Here is a 26,093-nt window from a genome sequence, read left to right as displayed (position 1 = left end):
ACATTGGGACAGGACATTAGCGAGATGGCATTACTTGATTAATGTGACATTGAAGTCCTCAACCCTTTAACCGCAGTTGGAATTGGCCACTAAAACTTTTCAGATTTTGGATGCTAACTGTTTATATTCACTGACACCAAGCAGATCACTTGTAAACAATGAGGGGTTGGAACAAAAAGTATAAAGTAAATCATTTAGCTGCAGGCTCCAAACTGCTGACACTGCTAGATGAATGTTGGGACAAGGAGGCACATGGTACTTTTCATTTATTCAGCTGTGCTTCCAGAATATAGAAAAATGCTTTTACTCTCTAGTATGAAGTGTCAATAAGGATTTCCCAAGCTCGTGAGCCGCAGCAAGCTTAAATGCCTCCTCATTCCCCCTCCCATTCCTTACTCCTTCCGACTGAGTTTCCCAAAGACAGGTGACACTTTGCACTACATTTTGGAAAGGTACCATGTGTCTCCTGGCAGCTTGGGACACGAATTGCAGCTGACAGATCTACTTTAACATTGATTAAGCTTTATTTATTCAGACAAAACTTTATTCATGTTATCTAGCAACGCGACTGAAAAACCCTGAAGTTTTCTAAATGGTAAGATGCTTATAATTAGAAAGAAAAGAAAATTGGGCCAACATTCTTTTTGATATGATAATGAGGGCTAAGACTCAGAAGCGCACACCATTCTTATCGTTACTTTACAATAGCATGTGTAAGGCCTATACATGTAATATATTAAAGGCTTCCAAAGCTAAGGGTGTCTTATACTCAAATACATCAAATATTATTGCACATCTAGTGCTGATCCTCTGCAGTGGAGGAAAATAGTCGATTTATGTCCATTAATTGGTCATGTGGACAGGGTAGACTGTTTATTCCAAGAAATTGCAGTTTAACACCTTCAAGACCAAGAAAATGTTTATCTAGGACAATTTTTTTGTGATTTACTTAGCAATAAATTTTGGTTGATTCAGTCAGTAGCTTGGGGTAAAATAAATAAAAAATTTTTAGCAAAAACATAGTCTTTCTAAATTTGAAATTCTCAGCTTGGAAGAACAAATTAAGTATTAATTCCCATTTACAATATGTCTGCTTTATGCTGTCTGAGCAAAATCATAAGTTGCAGAACAGAAGAGGATAGTTTAAACATTACATCCAAGTTATAGGCACCTGTTACGGCCCCCCCAGCTCTCATACCACAACACACACACACACACACACACACACACACACACACTGGAGCCTTCATCTGTATCCTGTGATCAGCACAGTGACTGAGGCGAGGCACCACTGCAGCCACTGATTTTACTGGGACTTGACTGTGTGTTTTCAGGATATATATAATATAATACATGTTCGTACAAATCAAGTTGGATTTGTAACATAACTTCATGCTTTCAATCATTATTGTTTCCCCCTTAAATGTTCATTGTTCAACCACTGGGCTATTTCTAGTTTCTAGAAAGTTTCTAGCAGTATAGGCAGAAAAACAGAGCTTTTATACTGATAAAGGTGTGGGATATATCTTTAATAAATTCTATGATTGGCTGCTAAAAAAAATAGGCACAGAATAAGGCAAGAATTAAAGCAAGAATTCCCAGTTGCTAAAAGTGTGGGTGTGCCCAATAAGCAGTAAATGGGAATGGTACACTAGATGTAACTGGCTATAGAAGCCTTATCTGTGTGCAAACAGAAAAACAAGCATCCACCCCGAGACCGCCGCTATCTTCTATGGGCTGCTGATTACCCACCCAGGTAGCCCCCCCTGCTCTTACCTGCACGCTGTCAGCATGTATAGTAGCGCCGGCAGCAAGCGGGGAACGAGGAGCAAGGGAGCGCTGACCCGACAGGTCGGCGCTCGCTTGCTCCTCTGAATCACCCCATGTAATAGGGGTTTAATCTCTACATACTATTACTGGTACCACAGATATAAGAGCATTAGACCATTTCTTCTGGCAGACATCACCGGAATCTCTAGTATCTTTTATATAAAAACTCTCCTTTCTTTCCAACATATGTTGTGCCAAGAATCCAGTTGTAGAGAAGCAAACCTGTCTCTGCCCTTAAAGCTATCGGTTAACATCTATATCACCTCACAATGTGACTCTCCCAAAAGGGGAAAATACACAATGCAGGTTCCATTGTCCCATCCTATTGTATCAATGTGTGTAAACTGCCCACAGCAACCAATCACAGCTCAGCTTTTATTTTACCGGAGCTGAACTGTAAGCGTTGATTGGCTGCTATGGACAGTTTATACCAGTTTCTATTTTCCACACTTTGATAAATCTGGACCCATATCTTTATCAACAGAATAGATTGCAGTATGCTAAAAGTAACATGTTTGTAAGCATGAAAAGCAAGGTTAAGGTCAGTATAGATTGGAAGACAAAGTGTTTTCAATACTACTGCAATCTCCTATGTCAACAATGCTCAGTCTTAAGCACAATATCCTTAAAATTTATTAGCTTTGAAGCCCACTATTGAACATTTCATTGGGCTTCAGATCTCATCAAGATACAACATTCTTTTCTATTTCCAATCCTCTTTACTGCTCCCTACTGAAAGGGCCATAATGCAATTTTATATCTTGGACATCAAGGAACAATGCAGCAACAGAGAAAAGCACTGCTCGCTTGCCTTCATTTTCGCCAGACAAGATTACTTGCACTGATGTATACTTTAGCTTAAAGGGTGTTATGCTGTGCATGACCCTGGTTTCTGTTGATTGGTATAAAAACATATCAAACTGTTTCAGCCATATTGTTCCTTTGTTCTATGTACTCTTATCTTCCATACACTGAACACAAGCACATACCATAGCAAGAGGCGCTGAGTGTGCGGCACACAAAGGGCCGTTTCACATGAAGACATTTTCTCATTTTCAGTGCATTTTTTCTGTGTTTTGTTTGTAATAAACAAAGAAATACTGAAATATTAGTGACATTGAATTGTATGTCTTGTTACAGTAAACATATATAAAGGATGCACATGTTCTTATCACTAACTCAACCAAAGTAAGAAAATAAAACCTTCATAACTCTCACTCACTTACCAAAATATTTTTTTTTCTTTTAAAGCAATAAAGAATAAAGAAGGAACATGAAGATGTGTTGGACAAATAGGGATTTAGGTTATAAAGGGAGACCCAAAATAGCCTTATTGTAAGTACAGTATAGTGGAATTCAGATTGCTAGTAAGGCTGGGTTTACACTATGTTTATCCTGTCTGTTTTTTCCATCCTTTTATTTTCAAAAAACGGATAAAAAAAAACGAATGCAGTTTTTACATTGACTTCCATTATTAAAAAAAAAGTGATCAAAACACATCTGGGTTTTTTTTATAATGGAAGTCAATGGAAAAATGTGTGCATCCGTTTCTTAGGGGGGGGGGGGGGGGGGGGGTGTGAAAAAAAATGGATAGGAAAAACATAGTGTGAACCAAGCCTAAGAACTGCAATTTCCCCTTGACAGGTAAGAATTATGTTATGCCAACCTGGTGGTCAAAGGATAAAATATCAATAACTTTTAGGTGTCTATCGCTGGCAAAAACTTTTACAAACAGAATGAATCCATAAAGTTCCTTGGCATCAGTGAAGTATAATTAGCAAGTTGTTAGTAAATTAGATCATTACTATTCTAGGGAAGGTCTATAAACAAAAAGTAAGTGTTGGCCTACCAGGTTTTAAATTGTGGTGATTTAGGGTGATAAATGTAAGAGCTATGTAGAAGTAAAGCCCCTATTACACAGGGCGACTGTGAGGAGAAAGCGAGCGCTGTCAGCACTTGTTTGCTAGTTGTTCCCAGCTCGCTGCCACCCTTAGTACACACAGCAGCAGCGAATGGGTGAGAGACCGGGAGGGGGGGGGGAGCGTGGAGAGTTGCCCGGGTGATCGCTTGATCGTCTGGGCAAGTTTTATTGTAGGTAGTCTTCAACTACGAGAGACAGAATCTCAAAAAATTAATCCAGAAAATCACATTGTAGCATTTTATTGCATGATATAAGTATTTGATACAAAAGAAATAAACTATTATTTGGTACAAAAAACCTTTGTTTGCAATTACTGAGGTCAGACATTTTCTGTAGTTTTTGACCAAATGCCTTATTCATAGGCAGTCCTTAGTTACCCTGGCTGTGGGCTTTGTGTCGTTATCACGCTGGAAGACCCTGTGGTAAGTCTGTGCAGTCGTCTTGTCCCCTTTGCGAAAAAGCACCCCCAAAGTAGGATGCTTCCACCCCCATGCTTCACAGACTGTGTTCTTTGGGTTGTACCCATCCTTCTTCTTCCTCCAAATACAGCGTTAAACCAAAGAATACCAAAGAATTATATTGATCTGACCACATGACTTTCTCTCATGCCTCCTCTGGATCATACAGATGGTCATGGGTGAACATCAAACAGGCCTGCACATGTGCTGGTGTGAGCAGGGGGACCTTGCATGGCCTGCAGGATTTTAATCCATGGTGGCATAACAATAATCTTTGAGACTGTGGTTTCAGATGCCTTCAAGTCATTGACCAGGTCCTCCCATGTAGTTCTGGGCTAATTTCTGACCTTTTTCACAATTATCCTTATCCCATGAGGTGAGATCTTGCATTGAGCCCCAGACCAAGGAAGATTGACAGTCATTCTGTGTTTTTCATACTTTCTAATAATTGCGCCAACAGTTGTTGCCTTTTACTAAGCTGCTTGCCTATTGTCCTGCAGCCCATCCCAGCCTTGTGCAGTTCCAAATTTTGTCCCTGGTGTCCTTAGACAGCTCTTTGGTCTTGGCCATGGTGGAGAGGTTGGAGTGCAATCAGAGACAGAATTCTTGCTGGTTGGTAGGTGATTAATTACTTATTTCATGAAATAAAATGCTTATTAAGTATTTAAAATTCAAACAATGTGATTTTCTAAAAAAAAAAAAAAAAATATAGAAAAATTCTGTCTCTCATAGTTGACGTGTACCTACCTCTCCATTCTTTGTAGGTGGAAAAACTTGAAAAATTTGCAGTGTATCTTATACAGGGGGAGGGGGGGGGGGAGTATTTAGTCAGTCACCAATAGTGCACGTTCTCCCACTTTAAAAGATGAGAGGCGTCTGTAATTTACATCATAGGTAGACCTCAACTATGAGAGACAAAATGAGAAAACAAATCCCGAAAATCACACTGTCTGATTTTGTAAGAATTTATTTGCAAATTATGGTGGAAAATAAGATTTCTGGCTCTCACAGACCTGTAACTTCTTCTTTAAGAGTTTCCTCTTTCCTCCACTCATTACCTGTAGTAATGGCACCTGTTTAAACTTGTTATTAGTATGAAAAGACACCTGTGCACACACTCAAACAGTCAGACTCCAAACTCCACTATGGTGAAGACCAAAGAGCTGTCAAAGGACACCAGAAACAAAATTGTAGCCCTGCACCAGGCTTGGAAGACTGAATTTGCAATAGGCAACCAGCTTGGAGTGAAGAAATCAACTGTGGGAGCAATAATTAGAAAATGGAAGACATACAAGACCACTGATAATCTCTCTCGATCTGGGGCTCCATGCAAAATCTCACCCCATGGGGTCGAAATGGTCACAAGAACGGTGAGCAAAAATCCCAGAACCACGCAGGGGGACCTAGTGAATGAACTGCAGAGAGCTGGGACCAATGTAACAAAGCCTACCATCAGTAGCACACTACGCCGCCAGGGACTCAGATCCTGCAGTGCCAGACGTGTCCCACTACTTAAGACAGTACATGTCTGGGCCCGTCTGAAGTTTGCTAGAGAGCATTTGGATGATCCAGAAGAGTATTGGGAGAATGTCCTATGGTCTGATGAAACCAAAGTGGAACTGTTTGGTAGAAACACAACTTGTCGTTTTTGGAGGAAAAAGAATACTGAGTTGCATACATCTAACACCATACCTACTGTAAAGCATGGGGGTGGAAACATCATGCTTTGGGGCTGTCTCTGCAAAGGGGCCAGGACGACTGATCCGGGTACATGAAAGAATTAATGGGGCCATGTATCGTGAGATTTTGAGTGCAAACCTTCTTCCATCAGCAAGGGCATTGAAGATGAAACGTGGCTGGGTCTTTCAACATGACAATGATCCAAAGCACACCACCAGGACAATGAAGGAGTGGCTTCGTAAGAAACATTTTAAGGTCCTGGAGTAGCCTAGCCAGTCTCCAGATCTTAACCCTATAGAAAACCTTTGGAGGGAGTTGAAAGTCCGTGTTGCCAAACCACAGCCACCAAACATCACTGCTCTAGAGGAGATCTGCATGGAGCAATGGGCCAACATACCAACAACAGTGTGTGCCAACCTTGTGAAAACTTACAGAAAACGTCTGACCTCTGTCATTGCCAACAAAGGATATATAACAAAGTATTGGGATGAAATTTTGTTACTGACCAAACACTTATTTTCCACCATAATTTGCAAATAAATTCTTACAAAATTAGACAATGTGATTTTCTGGATTTGTTTTCTCATTTTGTCTCCCATAGTTGAGGTCTACATATGGTGTCAATTACAGGCCTCTCTCATCTTTTTAAGTGGTGGAACTTGCACTATTGGTGACTGACTAAATACTTTTTTTCCCCACTGTACTTATAAATGAACGGAAATGAATCTAGCACTCACCGGGTATATATGAAGATCAGAACAGTTTTATTTTGGCATCTACAAACACCTGGTTTCATTTCCATTCATTTATATCATTGACTGCTTTGCTACATCACAACACCACCGGTCTGATACAATCAGCTCTTATTTTCTGTTATGTTTCTTACTACCCCTAGCAGAGTGTAATGCCTTACATAGCTAGTGTGGGTCAGCTGTTCCTCAGTGATTACTAGTATTTTGTACTTATTTTACCCACTGTATGTGCCCTTTGTGCCTGTCAGCTATGGCCCCCAAACGTACCTTTATAATCTCCCATGCTATATATAAATATGGCTGAACTAAGCATCAATGCCGACCCTGTGGCCAAGCAAGTCATGATCCTGTAGCTGTACAACCTCTCTGGGCAGGATTTACAGAGCAGTACAGCCCTAGGACCATAACTAGCTGTGACTACTCTCTGAATCACGCACAGAGAAGCATGATTACAGAGCTGTACAGCCCTAGGACCATGACTAGTTTAGCCACAGAACATGCAGCGATGGCCGGCCATAGTGGGCAGGGACAGAGGGAACATACCTGTTTGGGCAGTGCATATTTTCATGCATTCACAATATTTAATAGCTTAATAGAGTGTGTTTTTTAGCTGTATGGTTCCCTTTAAGGGCACATTCACTTGTGTACTTTTATAACAACATCTAAAAATTGTTCTGATCTAGACAGATTTTCGGGTCATTAAAGGGTTAAAGGGTCTTCTCATGAATAACAGCTGTTCCAGTGAATTTCCTGCTTAGCAGTGTTTCCATTCTACAACATCCATATTGCACCTAATAGGCCATATGGAAATGGTGTGAAAAAGCAACAACTAAGGTAGAAATATGAGCTGAGACTAAATATCTTAATGCCAAAAGTCTAATACATACATCAACTTGGATCTCGAAATAGAGTAATGCTTTTGGTTTTAATTTGGTTTTAATTAGTCTGGGTGGGGTTTTGAAACTCAGGATAACCCCTATAAAGTGTACCTGTCATTTCAGATATTCAGATGTAAAGGTACCTTCACCTTCTTTGCATCTAATAAACTGGCTGTAACTTCTAAATGTGCAATATTGAAATATAAACCACTCTATAATGTCCAACTGGATGTGGAAACCAGAGCACCAATATTCTAGAGTTCTAAAAAAAACTTCCCAAGTATCTTTCAGATGCAGATAGCTGACTCATGTATGTCCTCCAAGCCTTCCTCTTGTCCGTCTCTGAATGTCTTCCTCTGCAGCACTGCTAAAGCCTAATTAACACACATATCATTAATACACATATGAACATATAGTCACATTGAAATGTTTCTCACCTTTTCTTTAATGCTACCCAGAGGGCTATATTTGCATTTGCATACTCCCTGATCAGTTCTAGCATTTAAACTACTGACAGATAAAATGCATATCATTGATTATCCTATTACAATGGCACCTGTCGAAGGATTAGATTTATCAGCTAGCAAGCTATACGGACGATTATCGCTTCATGTAATAAAAGGCATCAATCAGCCAACCTGCACAATGTCGGCTGATGGTAATCTTTCAATGTGTTAAAACACAAATAATTAGTATAGCAACTATCTGCTACTGTCACTCCATGCAATAGGAGCAGCGGCAGCAGACCTCCTAAAGAACATCCGGGGAGCCCACCTGCAGCTCCCCGTACCCCTCCCCCCAGCTCTTACCCACTTGTTGTCGTTGTCGACACATGTAATAGGTCAGTGCTCGCTTGCTCCCGGAGATCTCCCCATGTAATAGGCGCACAAATGACTTTAACAAGGGCAAAAGTGCAATGGTTGCACATCTAGGTCACAGGTCTTGTGTCGAGTTCCCTGTATGCTACGGTTACTACCTACCAAAAGTGGTCCAAGCAGAGACTAATAATGAACCATCAGCATGATCTTGGGCACTCAAGGCTCACTGATGCATATGAGAAGCAAAGGCTTGTGGTGCCAGAGCCCGATTGGCACCCACATGATGCAGTAACCTGTCCAGGCAGAGGAGTTTTTAGTTATATTAAGGTGTGATTTAAAACAATAAGATGTTTCAGAATTCGGCTGTTGTGATGTCGCATGCCGCCCACGCCGATCAGCAGCTGCATCGTCACAACCCCAGAGCCTGAAAGTGCTGCACAGTGAAGACATTGAGTGGTATGATACTGGCGGTCATGCGAGTTAGGGAGGAGAGTGCTATTGTTTTTAATCACCTCTCCCCTTCCCTGTGTAGATTTCTGCCATGCTTTATGCTTGTTACCAGGTGTGAGCCATGATAAATCAAGGAGTACGAGAAGTCCACATCTCCTTCCCACCTTCATGTACTGTACACCCCTTCCCCACCAATGCCTGCCTCTCAGCAGAGCGGAACTTATGCAACAGGCAAAAACCTGCACCTTTTCCGTTGCATATGCCAGGGGCGTATCTTGATAAATGTGCCCCATTGTCTTTCTGCAGGATAGAATTTTCTCAATTAGAAACCAAAAGGGAAGATATTGTCAAGGACAGGCAATGATTATGGGCAATGTTTATCGTTTAGTTTTGAACGGAGTGGAAAAGCGTATACACAGTAAATATATGTTTAAAAAAGGGGTATAAACAATGTCTAAACATTATAATAAATGTGGCACAAGTCATGTAAGACACATTTGCAATTGCAAATCTACTCCATATTTAATAAGCAAGAAATTAGTTTAAAAAATTGTGAAATATTGGTTGATGGTGTAATGCAGTTCATGAAACTATACAGAATGGATATAAAACCTGCCTGGTGTAGGGGTCTCTGTGCAACAACTGCATATATATAATTTTTCTGGTTAGCCACTTAGGCTGTCACTCCTATAATACTTTGAGAGGAATGAGTTAATCCATCCAAAGTTTGAAAGAAAAATAAATCCTTTTCCATCCAAAGTTTGAAAGAAACAATAAGACTTTTTCTCATGGAACTTTCACTGAACTTGTTCAAGGATATACAGCTGGTCTCGAGATTATGGAACTCTCCTATGTGACTGAACCTGTTCCCAGCAGATAATAAATGTTATTCTATAATTCTCATAAGCAGATAACAAATGTTTTTTAGCATCCTTATGTATGTATCAACATCCTTATGTAAACAATTTTAATTGAACATTTAATACCATATCTGTCAAAATATATCCGTAGTTATTAGTTTTTTGAAGTTGACGACGTATATAGTGTATGACTTTGCATTTTACATTCATATCCATTGGTTTTTTTCTGTATAAACAAAGGTGGGTTCTCAGAGATAGTTGGAACATTGCTTACCTTAGAAAACTTCTGATATGACACTAGAAAGAATGTTTTGTCTCAAGAACTATTTCCCTCAGAGACATGTTTATCAGTGTTCAAGGACATTCTCAGAGGAAAGTTGCCTGTCTGTTACAGTGGGAATAATGTGAAAGTATCATTGCAGAGAATGTATTGTTCTAACCTTTTTGAATAATAATAATGAATACTAATATAGATGCCATTGCGCATGACTGAATATCTAAATCACTAGCACCGCCTCATCTATGTCTTATTAGCATTTGTTACCACCCTATATTTTATCTGTCTATAAAATGTGATCACCATAATAAAAACTGGGGCCATTTACACCAGACTTGTTTGCAAGATACGTTGTCTGTGTCTTCATTCTAAGTGCATGGTGTGGGAGAGGGGATCCGGACCCATTCTCCAACTTAATTAGGAGACAGCCAACAACAGTAGGCCTTCTTTGGGAAGGCACCTCGACATTATTGGCGCCCGAACAGGGACACGCCCATTACATCGGGAGATCGGATGACCTGCACTGCTGTACCAGGGGAGAGAGAGGTGAACAAGGAGACCACAAAACCTGGCCAGGTAAGAGTAAAAAATTTGTTTACTCTTTTCTGTGCTCTCCTCCTTCACATCTTTTCTTACCTACCTCTGCAGAGTAAGTTATCAAAGTGAACTCACGATAGGCGTGTTAATTTGAACTTTGTTCTCCTCTTGTTGGCTGTTCTATGTCTGTTTGTCCTAACCTGTGAGGGTTAGTATATAGTAGGCGAAGAATTGCTCATTCAGGCTAAAACTGTTACCCAGAGCCCGGCCGTGGTTGTCACAGGTCCTCATAGACACGGAGCGTTGTGCAGTGGGAACAGTGCCAGTGCTAAAACCACCTTGGAATGAGCCTAGTAGCCTAACTATACAAGGACGCTGGACAGTGGTCTGGTTGTTTCCAAGGGAAAGATCTGTGATATGCCTATTACTGTCCTCTGTATACTTGGGGTAACTTGTTTTGCAATCTACATAGCAGCAAGAGTGTATTTCAACATAAGAGAAGGAAGCCCTGAACCGTGGAATATTCTAAGTCCCAGCTTTTGGTAGTGATCCGTGGTCATAAGTGTACAGGACACAAGAAAGAAAATCATCAGTTGATCATTCTGGGTGCCTCCTGTTATACGATCACGAAGTAATTGATCCGTGGTCACAAGTGTACAGGACACAAGAAAGAAAATCATCAGTTGATCATTCTGGGTGCCTCCTGTTATACGTACAGGACACAAGAAAGAAAATCATCAGTTGATCATTCTGGGTGCCTCCTGTTATACGATCACGAAGTAATATAAAATGGGACACACAGAATCAAAAGGGGTTTCTGCAACCCACATAGTGACCTGCCGATATGGCAAAGAACAAGCAAAAAGGGCAAAAGCAATGTTGAAATATTTTAACATCCAACACGATGCTGTTTTTAACCCCAATACTTGGACTAAAGTCCAAGAAACAAGGGGAGGATTAATAATTGATAATGGGTGGACATGTCATGTGCCGGTGACCAGCAATATCTAGATAAGACAGAATATTGTAGTGTGTGTGGCAGACCCAAGCCACATCATTATGTTACACCATTGTACCCAGTTTATATCTGTATACAAACTCCAGATCCTGCGAAAAGCCAACCTACCTCCAATGGTGGCGTATAGACCCTTTGTTCTGCAGGAATCTTCCCTTTGGTCGGCTGTTGAAGTAGTTACTTTGATTTAAAGTGCCCCTTACCTGATAGTAAGACCAATGCCTTTTGTGGAGGTGGCAGCCTAACCTCAAATAGTGTACATTGCCATGTAAGTGTCTAAGTACAAAGCCACGTACTCAGACAAGGAGAACAGTCCAGCTCATTGCTAGATACAGTACTGAGAGAGCTGAATAGGTTAATTAATGCTGCGTAGTGAAGCAGCATACAAAGTACATAATGTGTGTTATTTGTTATGTTTTGTACAAGGCCATCAACCAGCTCTGAGGGCTGCAGATCACATGCAAGCAGCATTAGGAAAAAGAATCAGAGCTGTTAGTGTAATGTAATGTCCGCTCCTACATTATATACTGTCGTATTTCAGCCAGTCTTACTAAGCTGGTGTTCCCCTTTAGAAGTATGTTACGTGTTACAAAATGTTGATCATTTTCTGTTGTCCCGACCGTGGAACATTTGTTTATTTAGCTACGCCACTTTTTTGTAATCAGCCCTCAAAGATGGCGACTGAAAGCCAACCACTCCCACATATCATCCACGTCTGTATTATAATTGTGACGTCTCAAAACCATGCCCTAAGCCAACACCCCTATATCCGGTTATCTAGTCCGGTGGCCATTTTAACTCCTGGCATTTCTGTCCTCCGCCCATACTGCTTAGTGTCACTGAGGGGGCGGGCACAGGATTCTCCGATAGAGTCTAACAACTGTTTTGCACATTTATTAATGAATATTATTACCTGATGGAGAAGAAAGTTAGACAAAGGTATATTGTAAGCAGATTTTCTTTAAGTGTGTGTCCCCAACGTATGATATTTCTAAGGAGTAGTAACTTACTACTGTAATATATATGTATTGTTTTATCCCTAGTAAAGCCAAACCCATATCCATGGCTCCAGTCTGCACTCCTTATGCCCCCCAATATATATAGCAGCCCATTTTGATGGAGTAGCCAATTTTGATATTTTAAATTGTGAAAGATGAAAATGTAATTGAAAGCCCAAATATTAATGAAAGTTTAAAAGTTTTCATTGTAGATTATCTCAGACTTTTCAAAGATGGATGACACAAGACGCAAGGATATATGGTGACCGCCATGCAGAGTGACGTTCCACTGCAGAAACCGCTCCTGCCATAAGCTGGAGGTGAGGACAATCACTAAGACATGTAGGATGGTTGAAGGTAACTGTGCAGATGTCTATATGAAGCCCACCATTATGGGTTAATTGGCAAATTAGAGATTTGTTTGGTCCCTGGGCTTACCAAAAAGCTGCCATAGAGCGGCTGACGCAACGTTCACGCTGACAAACCCTGATGCCAAAAAGGGTGATGGATGATGGATAAAGCTGGTGATGCGGTGGTTTCTGTGCTCTTCCCAAGGTAACAGCGTACAAAGCGTACAAGGGAATGGGGAGATGTTTCCGGTCTCTTCCTGAGGTAACCGTACATAGTGTACAGGTGGAGGGGGAGATGTGGATCTGTTTGTTTTTAAGTCTTTTCCAGAAACAATCAGCAACAAGCTGTGAGACCAGCGGATGGAGAGGAGGTACAGGGTAAAGATGGCAGTCAGACAGTAAGTAAGTAACTGTGTTTGCCGCCTGCCTTGTATCCCACTGTAAGTTATCTGACAAAACCAGCAGAAGGAAGCCATGTGTAATGTGGTGTAGTATCCTCACATTGGGCGGCCCAGGGGACAACAAATATAGCAGAGAGGGTTGTGTACGGCTGTATCGTCTACACCTGCCATAACCTACTGTAAGTAACACGGTAAAGTGCCTGTCTGCATAGTCTGTCATCTTCCTGCCTGTTTCAGGGAATGTAAGTGGACGTCATCCACCTGCCACATGTGGCCTATATAGGTATGTCCTTGTTTGTATTGGTGTCTTCTTTACAGGTCAGCCAAAACTATGGGAGACAACAAAGCCAATGTCTGAGGTGATACTAGTGGCCTTAAAAGAAGCGATATAACTGAGGCCAAGAATCCAAGTGTCTGTAAAGAGGCCTGTCAGTCAAAAGATGGGTTTAAGGATAAAGGATCCATACCAATGCTACTATTACAAAAAGGATCATATGATATATATTATTCTCATAAAAAGGCTTTGAAACCTTAGGTGATGTATCGTTTACACTTTGCTGTTATTTCTATGGTGGTTATCTTATGTGTAATATATGATGATCTCAGTCAGACAAGAGACAATTCAGTAGGATCCAAATATTATATCGGTAATAAGCGCCCAGTTACTTCATATTATTGGTGTATGTATTATACTATATGATTATGTACAGGAAGAGATGTGACCATGCGACCAGTCATTAGTCCTGTGTGATCTAATCATAAAGACGTTTTCTAGGTACAAAATGAAGTAAAAAGACTAAAAAGAAGTGGAAATTTTTAGAATCCGGTACTGAAGATTGTGAATTCACTAATTGGTTATTATAAGTGAATCTAGAGGTTACATAGTAGGTCACATTGTGGAGATTTTATTGCATTTACCTGTTGTGCTGTTTTTAATTTATGTGTCAATCAACTTTTTATTTTAATTTTGCCATGAGATAAGATTTGCTCACATCTAAACTTTCCTTTTTCAGAAACTTTTTAAAGTCCTTGTTATAGAGTCACGTCTGTTATATACAGTGATAAGACAATAAGGTTTGGTTATTTTGATAAAATCCGGAGAGGTATTTGTCATATATATATGTTATTTTGGGTATTGATAATAAGCTTTTATTTGTTTTGTTGTAACTAAGCTGTATATTTATGTATACTGTACAGACTCACCCATTGTTTAGTATTTTCTTTCGGTTATTGCAGACCTACCTATCTCATCTGCTGTAAGTTTGTTCCGCCATCTATAACTCTCAACAAATTTTTTAGTACTTTATTTCTGTATCTTATGGTGATGCAAACTTGGGACAAATTAGTTGGAGCCACAGACTATTTAGATGATCAGATATTTGACATACTGGATATACTTAACACCTCAGTAGCAGTACAGAGGCAACTTATGGTAGTTACTAACCAGCACACTGTGGTGCTTGATTTTCTGACTGCTGCTCAAGGGGGGATGTGTCAGGTAGTTGGCCCTACATGTTGTCATTATGTAAATGATCAGGGAATAGTGCAAATCACAGCAGGACTGGATAAAATTGCACAACTAAGGAAAAAACATGATGAGATGATTCTGTCAGACCAGGATAAATGGTGGTCAGGGGCATTAGCTAGCTTAAATCCTGCAAATTGGTTCAATGGTATAGGAGGATGGTTCATGGGAATACTACAAACAGTTTTTCAGATCATGTTGTTTCTTTTATTGGTCTATTGTATAATCAAAGGATTATGCTGTTATTGTCAGAAAGTTACAAAGACTAAATCTTATACTCTATAAGTAATGATGTTTGTTTCTTTTCCTTCTAGATTGGCGTTATGATGAGGAAATTTCTTGGAGGAGGATATGCCCATGTGGCTCTAGGTGATGGTGTTGGACCCAGAAGCATCCGCACCCTGACAACCCTCGCCGGTCAGAGAGTGTTTAGGGTGCATACTGGGATTTAATCCTGTCCAGGACCCAGATTTCTTCATCATCGCCAAAAAGGGGGGACACTGAGAGGAATGAGTTAATCCATCCAAAGTTTGAAAGAAAAATAAATCCTTTTCCATCCAAAGTTTGAAAGAAACAATAAGACTTTTTCTCATGGAACTTTCACTGAACTTGTTCAAGGATATACAGCTGGTCTCGAGATTATGGAACTCTCCTATGTGACTGAACCTGTTCCCAGCAGATAATAAATGTTATTCTATAATTCTCATAAGCAGATAACAAATGTTTTTTAGCATCCTTATGTATGTATCAACATCCTTATGTAAACAATTTTAATTGAACATTTAATACCATATCTGTCAAAATATATCCGTAGTTATTAGTTTTTTGAAGTTGACGACGTATATAGTGTATGACTTTGCATTTTACATTCATATCCATTGGTTTTTTTCTGTATAAACAAAGGTGGGTTCTCAGAGATAGTTGGAACATTGCTTACCTTAGAAAACTTCTGATATGACACTAGAAAGAATGTTTTGTCTCAAGAACTATTTCCCTCAGAGACATGTTTATCAGTGTTCAAGGACATTCTCAGAGGAAAGTTGCCTGTCTGTTACAGTGGGAATAATGTGAAAGTATCATTGCAGAGAATGTATTGTTCTAACCTTTTTGAATAATAATAATGAATACTAATATAGATGCCATTGCGCATGACTGAATATCTAAATCACTAGCACCGCCTCATCTATGTCTTATTAGCATTTGTTACCACCCTATATTTTATCTGTCTATAAAATGTGATCACCATAATAAAAACTGGGGCCATTTACACCAGACTTGTTTGCAAGATACGTTGTCTGTGTCTTCATTCTAAGTGCATGGTGTGGGAGAGGGGATCCGGACCCATTCTCCAACTTAATTAGGAGACAGCCAACAACAGTAGGCCTTCTTTGGGAAGGCACCTCGACAACTTTTGTCTCTTTTTACACACATAGGTTTTTGGGGCTAATATGGAACCACATTATTTTTTTTTCCAGCATTCACACTAGCAATGCTCCCACCTCTGAAGGAGCAGATCGAGGATGTGATCTGTTAGCTGCTGCCCTTAGAACAACATGTCACGTTTAGAAAAGTGACAGAGAACATTTTCTTTTTCTCATTTCTAATGCCTCCTGCTTACACACAGCACTGAGAGGAGCCATGTTCTCTGCCACTCTGTGAAACCAAAAGAAATAAAACAGAACAGCACACACAACAAAGCACTGACAACAACGGAAAGTGCTCCGCTAAGTAAACTAGAACTGACAAGTCAATTTGAAGGCTGTCCCTGGATGTTTTGAAATGCAGAAATTATCTGTGACAGGGCTGATCAAAATAGAGCTCTCATGTCACCTCGAGTGGCCGAGAGAGAGACAGAATTAAATGCTGCAATTCTGTCTGCTTATTAGCTACCGGACACCAATGGATCAGCTAGCACCGCTGCATATTTGTTTTCTGATATGACCACAAGAGGGATTTTAACTACAAAGATATTACTTGAAGAGCAGTAGCTAAAGATAGGATGAAATTATAGCATAATAGAGGATTCTGTACAGTTCTCTTATGGCGCAATATAAGGCATAATTTGTCAGATGAAAGAGATAATACTAATATACAGATGACTGGTAATGAGGCACTTAAAGGAGTATAGAATTAGATAACAGTCATTAACTAAGCATATGGACTACAAAATGGCCAAGGCACTTATAGCAGACATCCCATAAGAGGCAGTATGTAAAGGGTCAAAATGATGCTCAGCAAGTGTGACCAAAGGTCTCCACACCAGAAGGAGATCTAGGACTCAAATCCCAAGCCACAAAGTGCATTGGCAATCAGGTAGAACTTAGAGGTCAGGGCTTAAAGCGACTCTGTACCCACAATCGGACCCCCCCAAACCACTTGTACCTTCAGATAGCCGCTTTTAATCCAAGATCTGTCCTGCGGTCCGTTCGCCAGGGGATGCAGTTATTGTCCTAAAAACAATTTTTAATCCTGCAGCGCTGTGTCTAATGGCCGGGGCTTACATTTGTATATGCATTAGGCTGGCACACCCTCTCCATCCTTCCTCCCCACCCTCCTCATCATTAGGAATGCTCCAGGCAGATTGCTTCCTATTCCCCACCTGTGTGTATAATGAATCGTTAATACACCTGTGCAAAGCTCAAACAGCTAATGATGAGGAGGGTGGGAAGGAAGGACGGAGAGGTGGTGCCAGACCAATGCATATACAAATTTAAGCCCCAGCTGTTAGACACAGCGCTGCAGGATTAAAAGTTGTTTTTAGGACAATAACTGCATCCCCTGCCGAATGGACCCCAGGACAGATCTTGGATTAAAAGCAGCTATCTGAAGGTACAAGTGGTTTGGGGGGAACAGATTGTGGGTACAGAGTCGCTTTAAAGGACCAAGCGAGGGACCATTTTTCATGTGTATGTATGTGTGATGTGTATGTGTATCTGCCAAGTGGGTGCTCCCATCCAAATTCAACACTGCACACAATGGAGCGTGCGGCTCCATTGTGTAAAGTGACAGGTTCTCTGCAGCCGCTATTTAAAGAATAGAGGCCGCAAAAAAACTGACATATCAGTTTTTTGTGGGCCCGCTAGCGATTCAGGTATACTATGGGGGGCATTTATGAAGTCCGGTGTTTTTTACCCCGGGCTTACAAATGTCCCCGCAGCTCCGGAGTTTATGTAAAGGCGCATTGCCTCTACATAAATCCCGATCAAATGGAGCCGTGCGAACATTTAAAAACCTACGCCAGTTCAGAGCCGGAAAAATGATAAATGCGGCGCATGCAGAGGCCGGGCCTCCTCTGCGTGCTGCCACACATCTTTCTCCGCCCCACTGTTTAAGGTGGCGCAGATGGGGCAGATGCGAATAAAATATTCGCAAATATACCCTTTGCGAATATTTTTACGCCAATCTGCCCCATCTGCGCTAAAAAAAAAAAGACATCTTCGCCTTTTGATACATGTCCCCCTATGTGTATACAATCCGGCCGTGATTCTATAGGCGGCAGCACAACATAAGTTTCATATTAATCATGTTTCATGTTTCATATTAATCATGGCAAATTGGCAACAACGGCAATGATTAATATGAAACTTATGTTGTGTGAACATAGCCCTAGTCATATTCATTGTAATAAGCTTTTATTTAGTTTTTGGGACAAATGTAAATAGGTTCTCTTGTTTGAAATTTTTATATATATATATATATATATATATATATATATTTACACACACACACAATATAGTGGAGTTGCAATAATCTGTGCCAAATATATTAGTGGCGCTAACATCTCTGCAGTCCAGTTTGCTACAATGTATCAGTTTTGGGAAACATCCTCAGTCTGTAGATAAGAATGTTAGAGCAGGCCGATTATTTATGTCAAATGCAAGAATGAGAAAAATTATGTAAAAAGGAAAAAATATGTATCTATTTTATTATAAATAACACAGGACAGAGTACAAACTAGTGTAATGGAGTATTATCAACTCTTTGATTTGTACACTAAACAGATAACATTATATCCATTGTGTTCATATAGTTCTTAAAAAGTATGATTGTTATTCAATATTCATAGCTACAGCAGGCATATATATATATATGTCATACTGGAAAAGGTGTAGAGTTCACCATAACTAGTCTGTATGTGCTGCAACTAGCACATAGCATGTGTGAACAACACTACAATGCCTTCAGAAATAATGCCATAGAGTAATTACAATCAGTCGTTCTTACTTCCAGAATTCTACATGTACATTGTCCACTCTGTGATTTTAGCAGCCATCATTAAACTAAATCCTTTCTGGTTACGCTTCACAGACAAAAGCTGCTCTATAATTGATTGAGTGGTGGGTTTTGTATGACATCCTTGGTTTTCCAGGGTAAAACTATTTCAAAAACTCATTCATCCACTAATGGCCCCCGGATTTCATTATATTGTCATCCACCACAGCAGTAAATGGATTAAATACTGAAAGAAAAATGCATATATACGTAAAAGAATATATATATATATATATATATATATATATATATATATATATATATATATATATATAAATATGATTCTTATTGTTGTGTCATCGTATCTGCTCAGTCATCTGTTATCAGGATATATAACTGGACGTCTAAGAACAGATTATAATTATTCTGTTTATGAAATTATTATTTTCAGATTTACATTTGGGGGAACATCATTACCTGATCACATCAATCCTTCATTTTTTTTTTAAATACGTTGGGGGAGATTTATGATAGGGTGTACACATACAGCTGGTGTAAACTGCCCACAGCAACCAATCACAGCTCCTCTTATATTTTACCAGAGCTGAAAGCTGAGCTGTGATTGGTTGCTGTGGGCAGTTTGCACCTTGTGTATATTTACACCCTCTCATAAATCTCCCCCACTGTGTTAATTAAGATAATATATTATTACTTTGTAATTTAACATAATTAAAATAAATTTATAATTTTTTATTTATAAATTTTTTTAATGCTAAATGACAGTAGTAAGCAGGGCCGGCCTTAGGGTAGATGGCGCCCTGTGCGACACTTTCTTTTGGCGCTCCCCCCTCCCCCCACCTCTGTTGATACCCCTAATAGTGACAAACTAAATCCTACAGCCTCCAACCCCTCCAGACAACTCCACAATCTGGTGGTGGGAAGCTGAAGGATTTAGATATAATAAATAATACTACGAGCGCCACCCCTAAACCCCAGCCCCCTAAACCACTCGACCCCCGATAAAGGTGCTTAACAGCGCTCAGGAGGACAGTTGGCGCTCCTGCAGATTATTGTACACAGAGTATAGCTATAAGTTCAGCCTAGAAGAGGGCGAGCGAGTCTGAGTGGGCCCCCAACCAATTATGTTACCGATTGGGAACCTCAGCAGGTTAAAATGCCTATCTAGCTGGGTGACCACATCATACTGACTATAAGATGCTGGAAAGCCTGGTGACTGCCATTATACTGACTACTATACAGGATGCTAGGAAAGCTGGTGACCTCCATTATACAGACTACTATACAGGATGCTGGGAAAGCTGGGTGACCTCCATTACACTAAGTACAATATGCTGGGAAAGCTTGGTGTCCTCTGCCCTGGCAGTCAGGGTGAAAGATTCCCTTTAAATAAATCATTGCCAATCCCATATAATGTAACTAGCCAAGAAAAGAATCCTTCCAGCCAGCAGCATAGTGCAGTGGTATCAGTGCTGATCACAGGCTCATGCTGCTGCTGGATCTGCTTTTCCCATAGCATGAGCAATAGTCTGTTCCATCACACTGAGGGATGTGGCTGCTGCTATCTCCCTGCTTTACTATTCCCACTTTAAGCCCATCTCCCTACCCTTGCTTGCTGCCCCTCTGCAGGATAATGGATAAAGGCCCTGTGCACTCTGCAAGGTATCCCACCCATGGTAGGGGGCGGGGCTTGTCGGCAGGGGGCAGAGCTTACCAGGATGTACTCGGAACATTCATTTGCCGGGTCCTGGGCCTTGGTAGGCCGGGGAGTGCTTGCAGGCTACACATCTAGCATGGGAGGAGAGCAGGCGGCCAGCTGGGGGGCGCTGGGGCAGACAGCACATCTAACTTACAGATTCCTACTTCTAAGTTAGGTGTGCAGTTGTCAGTCGGCCAGAGCGCCCCCGAGCTGGCCAGGAGTGATGCGCCCTGTGCAATTGCACAGGCCGCACACCCCAAAGGCCGGCCCTGGTAGTAAGGGCATCACGGACCTCTCTGTTGCCACCAGAGTTTGTGTTTGGAACTGTAGGGCTGTCCAAGCCCTGGTTCCCACTAATCTGCTCTGATCCAGCGCTGCCACTAGCAGAGTAAGCAGTCATAGTAAGGCCTAATTTACATATATCTGGCGATCCGGCTGGGTTTGCCTCCGATGCAGTAGAAAAGCAACGGAGGAAAACGCATCTCTGAACTGATCCCATTGCTTTCAATAGGACTGTTTGGATAATGCGTTCTCACAAATCTGCCACATTCATTAAAGCCTATGGAGCGCCAGAGGCATGCCGTGTACAGACGCATGCATTATGCATCCCCCTGGCTTTTGCCTCAAGCGCTCCAAGAAGAGATGTCCCTGTCCTTGCCCCCCCATTAACCCTTGTGACCCTGGCTCTTGGCAGAGTGGCCCCTCGCAGGATGAGCAGCCCCCCAGCTCCTCTATACAGTTTAGGACAGGGGTAGGGAACCTTGGCTCTCCAGTAGTTGCAAAACTCCAACTCCAATCATGTCTGGGATATCCAGGCATGATGGGAGTTGTAGTTTTGCAACAGCTGAAGAGCCAAGGTTCCCTATGCCTGCTTTAGGAGATGTCCCCATGTCCTGCTGCCCAGAGTAAGAGGGCTCATGTGTGCTGCTGCCCCCTATATAGATGGCCCCCTGTAATGCTGCAGCCCCCTATATCGATGGCCCCCTTAATGCTGTATAGGAAAAAAAACTTATGACAACTAATTGATTAAATGTATGGTAACTGATAATTACTGATGGCAACTGATGGTTTTTACCTAAAAAAGGATGGAAAACCTGATGACAACTGATGCCTTTTTGGCATTACTTGTGACATCAGTTGTAGTCAGGTTCTTACAAAAAAAAAACTGAAACGGATGCATCTTATATATGTAAACTAGGCCTAATCACATTCCATATGAATTAGAATTGCTTTTATGGAAGATTAAGTAAATGTCCAAGCTCAATGGGTGACATTTATCAAGACTCGTACGACAGTCTTAAAGTGACACTGTCACCCCCTATTTACATTTTGACTGCTCTCCACAGGTGTAAAGGTTAAATGTTACAGCTTTCATTACTTATTTTATATTACACCTCATGGTGCTTGTTCTGGTAAAAAGTCGTTTTTATCACCTGTGGATTGGTATATGTGGGCGGGCGAGGCCTTTGTGCCACATCGCTCCGCCCCTAGCCCCACTTAGCCCCTCCATCCGTGATGTCATCACCACATAGGCCCCGCCCCTTCAGCAGCCATTGGAAGGGCCAGCCTAAAGCTCTAGGCCCCACCCCCTAGATTGTCCCACACCAATGGCCGCTAAAGGGGGTGGGGGCCTATGCGGCGATGACGTCACGGAGCGAGCGCAAAGGCTGTGGCACAAAGGCTGTGAGGCCCTGCCCACATATACCAATCCACAGGTGATAAAAACGACTTTTTACCAGAACAAGCACCATGAGGTTTGATATAAAATAAGTAATAAAAGCTGTAACATTTACCCTTTACACCTGTGGAGAGCAGTAAAAATGCAAATAGGGGGTGACAGTGTCACTTTAAATAAAGCCCCTTTCCCTAGGCACATGTCTCTTAGTAAATCCTGGGCTGGCCCTGTGCTGGGCAAAGGCATTACAAAGCAAATCCACATCTGCCCTGTAACATGATATACACCTGTGGGATTAAATCATAATAAATCTGGCGCAGGAGGAGGCCATGCCTTCTCCCTGCCTTGCTGCGGGGAGTCAAAGAAACACTACAAGATTCACTAAATCCTAAAACTATGTATACTAACTCTGTAACTATGTAAACTAAAGGTTTCAATAGGTCACCATTAATTTATAGGTAGCAGTACGACTTCCAGTGCTCCCAACAACCACCCCCTTCACTGTTTAGCACCATATACACAGTTGTGGTTGTGCTTGGTACTATACTTTACACCTATTTACTTGAACAGGACTGAGCTTCACCACCAAGCACAGCCAGACCCAAATGTTAATCATATGAAAGTCCAGGAAATCCCCTTTACAATTATTTCTCTCAACTCTTCAAGGAAATGATTAATAAAATGTCAGTAAAAGGAAAATCAGCAAAACTTGACCTGTCAAGATTTATTGACAGTATTGTAAGATATCACAATCCAAGGAAGAAGCTAAGAAAAGGTATTGTAATGTCCAGGAAGGCCATAAAGAGGGTATTTTATTAAGGTCAGCCTTTACTTAAACCCATTTTTATCTTCTTCTCATTCCTTCAGATTCCAAAGGTTTACGTCTTCATTTCTGTACAGTGATTGCTTTACTTTGACACTGTTCCAGCTAACTTTCAATGGTTACTTATAATCGGATCATCTATAAAACAGGTCTCATTTTGCATAATTTGAGGCTGAAAGATTATGTTACCTAGACATAATCCCTTACCCCATTGCTTTCTGGGAGCTCTTAACTACATAGTCCTAGCCATACACAAGGTAATTCAGTTTGTAACGTCCAGTCATCAAATGAACTCTTTACCTGACCCTCAGTTCTCACCAATTATCCACCAAAACCACTAAGCCTTTGTTATGCGGGAAGGAAAGAAATCGCGTGTGAAATCAGGATGGCATAAGCGGATTAGTAGAGGGAGGAAGAAGTTTTTCCTTTTCGGTTACACATCAAAAAGACGTTTATCAAATGAATAATTGTATTCATGTTTTGTTTACTTAAAATGTTCATTTCAGATTCCTGATAAGACCATAGCAGCACCACTTAATATCAGCCATGTAAATGGTGAACTCTGGAAGACCTGTGCTCCCGGGAACTGAAGCAAGATTAAGCAGAGTTTCAGCATATTATGGCTGCAGACAGAAGAGAAAATGGTTTTAGCACACACAGTAAGGAAAGCCAGCACAGTGCTGAGAGAATGTTAATTTGTGCCAATACATATACAGTATGTATATATATATATATATATATATATATATATATATATATATATATATATACACACACACACACACACATGGATTCTTTCCTGCACTAGAAAAGCAGTGACGTTACCAGGGGCATAGCTAGGATTCATGGGGCCCCATAGCAAAAAAAAATGTACGCCCCCCCCTCCCCACGCACAACATAAAGATATATATATATATATATATATATATATATATATATATATATATATATATATATATATTTCAGTGATGTGGCCAAAAAATTTAATCTCTTGTGGCCAGAGGCAGTCACAAGAGTGACTGGCAGAGCAGAGAGCCAATGGCTGCTTGCTCTTTCAGTTCCATTAGAAGCCGTTATTGTTAAAGCAGGCTACCTTCTGCTTAACCCCTTATGTACTGAAGTGTGTAAGTAAACCAATGTTCTCTTACACAAAAAAAAAAAAAAAAAAAAAAGTTAAAAGCAGAAGAGAAGCAGATGGCTAGTGCACTGATAACCCCTGACCTCTGCAGGAGCTTGGAGAACAGAGGTCCGGGGTTATCAGAGCAGTGAAGCAGAGATCTCCTTTTCTTCTGCTTTCAACCCTTTTTTGTGTTGCAGCATATAAATAAACTTTGGGTCACTTATGTACAGTAGTACATAAGGGGTTAAGCAGAAGGACACAGGGCAGTTCTTATCTTCCCTGTGCATCCCCAGAAGATCTGAAATGTGAACTGCACGCTGTGCCCTTTCTTGGGTAAGCATTGTTCTTCTACATCTGTAATTGCACTTGGCAGAACCTCCAGCTTGTATTTCCAGCATGTTAACTGCAAGCTCCACCTTTTTTTTTTCTAAAGACAACATGCTGACATTGTGCCAACGTACTACTCATTAGAAGCCAATAAACATGTCTCTCCAAAAAAAAAAAACAATACCATACAGCACCTCACTCTTTCATCAGTAGTGCATGCATTAAGAATGGCTTTCCTTGCCTTATTTTCCTGCTCAGTTTTGGATAGACATAAAAAGACAGAAACATTGCAATATTATATTATAAACTTAAGTAAATAAGGATTTGTAGACCTATTAAAGTTGATTAAGATATAGACAGGGAGGAAACCGGCCTGATAGATCAGTGCTCCGATGCAACTAAGCCAAGAGCTGCTACTTCTGAGCCATATTAAAAATATTACATCAGGAAAAGGCAAGTTCAACCAAGAGATATGGCTTTCACACACTGGGATACTATAGGTATCACCGGTTGAAAATCTAATGCAAAACTCAGGGCAGACAACCTTGGAGAACTATCGGAATAATATGAAATGTTGTAAAGAAAGAACTACTAAAGTAAAAAAAAAAAAAGCCTTTAAGTGTCTATAGGCCCTTCTAGATGTATTCGCTTCTTATGTATCCTAAATGTTGTTATCTGTACAGTTATAGTTTAAAGACAATATTCTGTGTGTAGGGCAATCTTAGATAGTGGAGTGACTGTAAATATAATGTATCTTAATGTTTCAGCTCCTGCGCTCCGGGTGGTTACTATGTAACATCATGGACATAAATCCAATTTATATAAACTCTGTTTATTGTATCACTTTCTCTACAAATTTTGGCAAGGTCATTTTCATCTTATACAGCTTTCAGTTGGACAAGTGAAAAGCCATGAACTATGCAGCAAAGACGAACGGACAGAATTCTGTTTTAATTCAGATGCAAAATGTGTTCTCATTAATATTCAGTTATATTTGATGTTCAACAACAGAAGAAGAACAGGTGTAAAGAGTAGCGGAGGTGAAGGGCATCCCTCATTTACTGCCCTTTTCTTTTTCTGACATTATTCAGGTACATTATTAATTTGTTTTTGCTGCAATCAGATAGTAAATTCCAGGCAGACTTCCCACATAGATTTCATTTTGGAACAGGTGACAAGTTTATTATTTAGAAAATTATGACAAGTTTTAAAGTATGAAGAAGTGCTTTAAGCAAACTACAAAAATGAAGACAAGTAGATTAGACTCATAAAATAATTTTTTTTACTAGCTTTACTAATGGTTTAATTTTGCATAAGAGTGGCAGAGACGTGTTTGCAATGTGACTCCTGCATGCAGCATAGCATGTGAATCTGAGACAATCAGTTAAAGTGAAATGCATGCAGCGTTCAGGTGCAAGGCCGGCACAAAATAATCTGATAATGAGTCCACTTCAAAAATCAGTGCTAAG

General features: G+C 40.6%; 1 protein-coding gene and 1 long non-coding RNA gene across 6 annotated transcripts in view; one reads left to right on the top strand and one right to left on the bottom strand.

The window, feature by feature from the left end:
• Nucleotides 1-26,093, bottom strand: part of PARD3B (par-3 family cell polarity regulator beta) — a 926,479-nt gene that overhangs the window by 309,259 nt on the left and 591,127 nt on the right. The window lies entirely within an intron of this gene.
• On the top strand, nucleotides 9,491-16,035 carry LOC138801025 (uncharacterized). The gene is made up of 2 exons (XR_011364553.1): nucleotides 9,491-10,500; nucleotides 15,065-16,035. It is a non-coding gene; the product is annotated as an uncharacterized lncRNA (long non-coding RNA).

This window comes from Dendropsophus ebraccatus, chromosome 9 (genome assembly GCF_027789765.1).
Source record: "Dendropsophus ebraccatus isolate aDenEbr1 chromosome 9, aDenEbr1.pat, whole genome shotgun sequence".
Lineage (NCBI taxonomy): Eukaryota > Metazoa > Chordata > Amphibia > Anura > Hylidae > Dendropsophus > Dendropsophus ebraccatus.
Note: the sequence above shows the minus strand (reverse complement) of the source record. Positions and strands in the feature narration are given on the sequence as shown.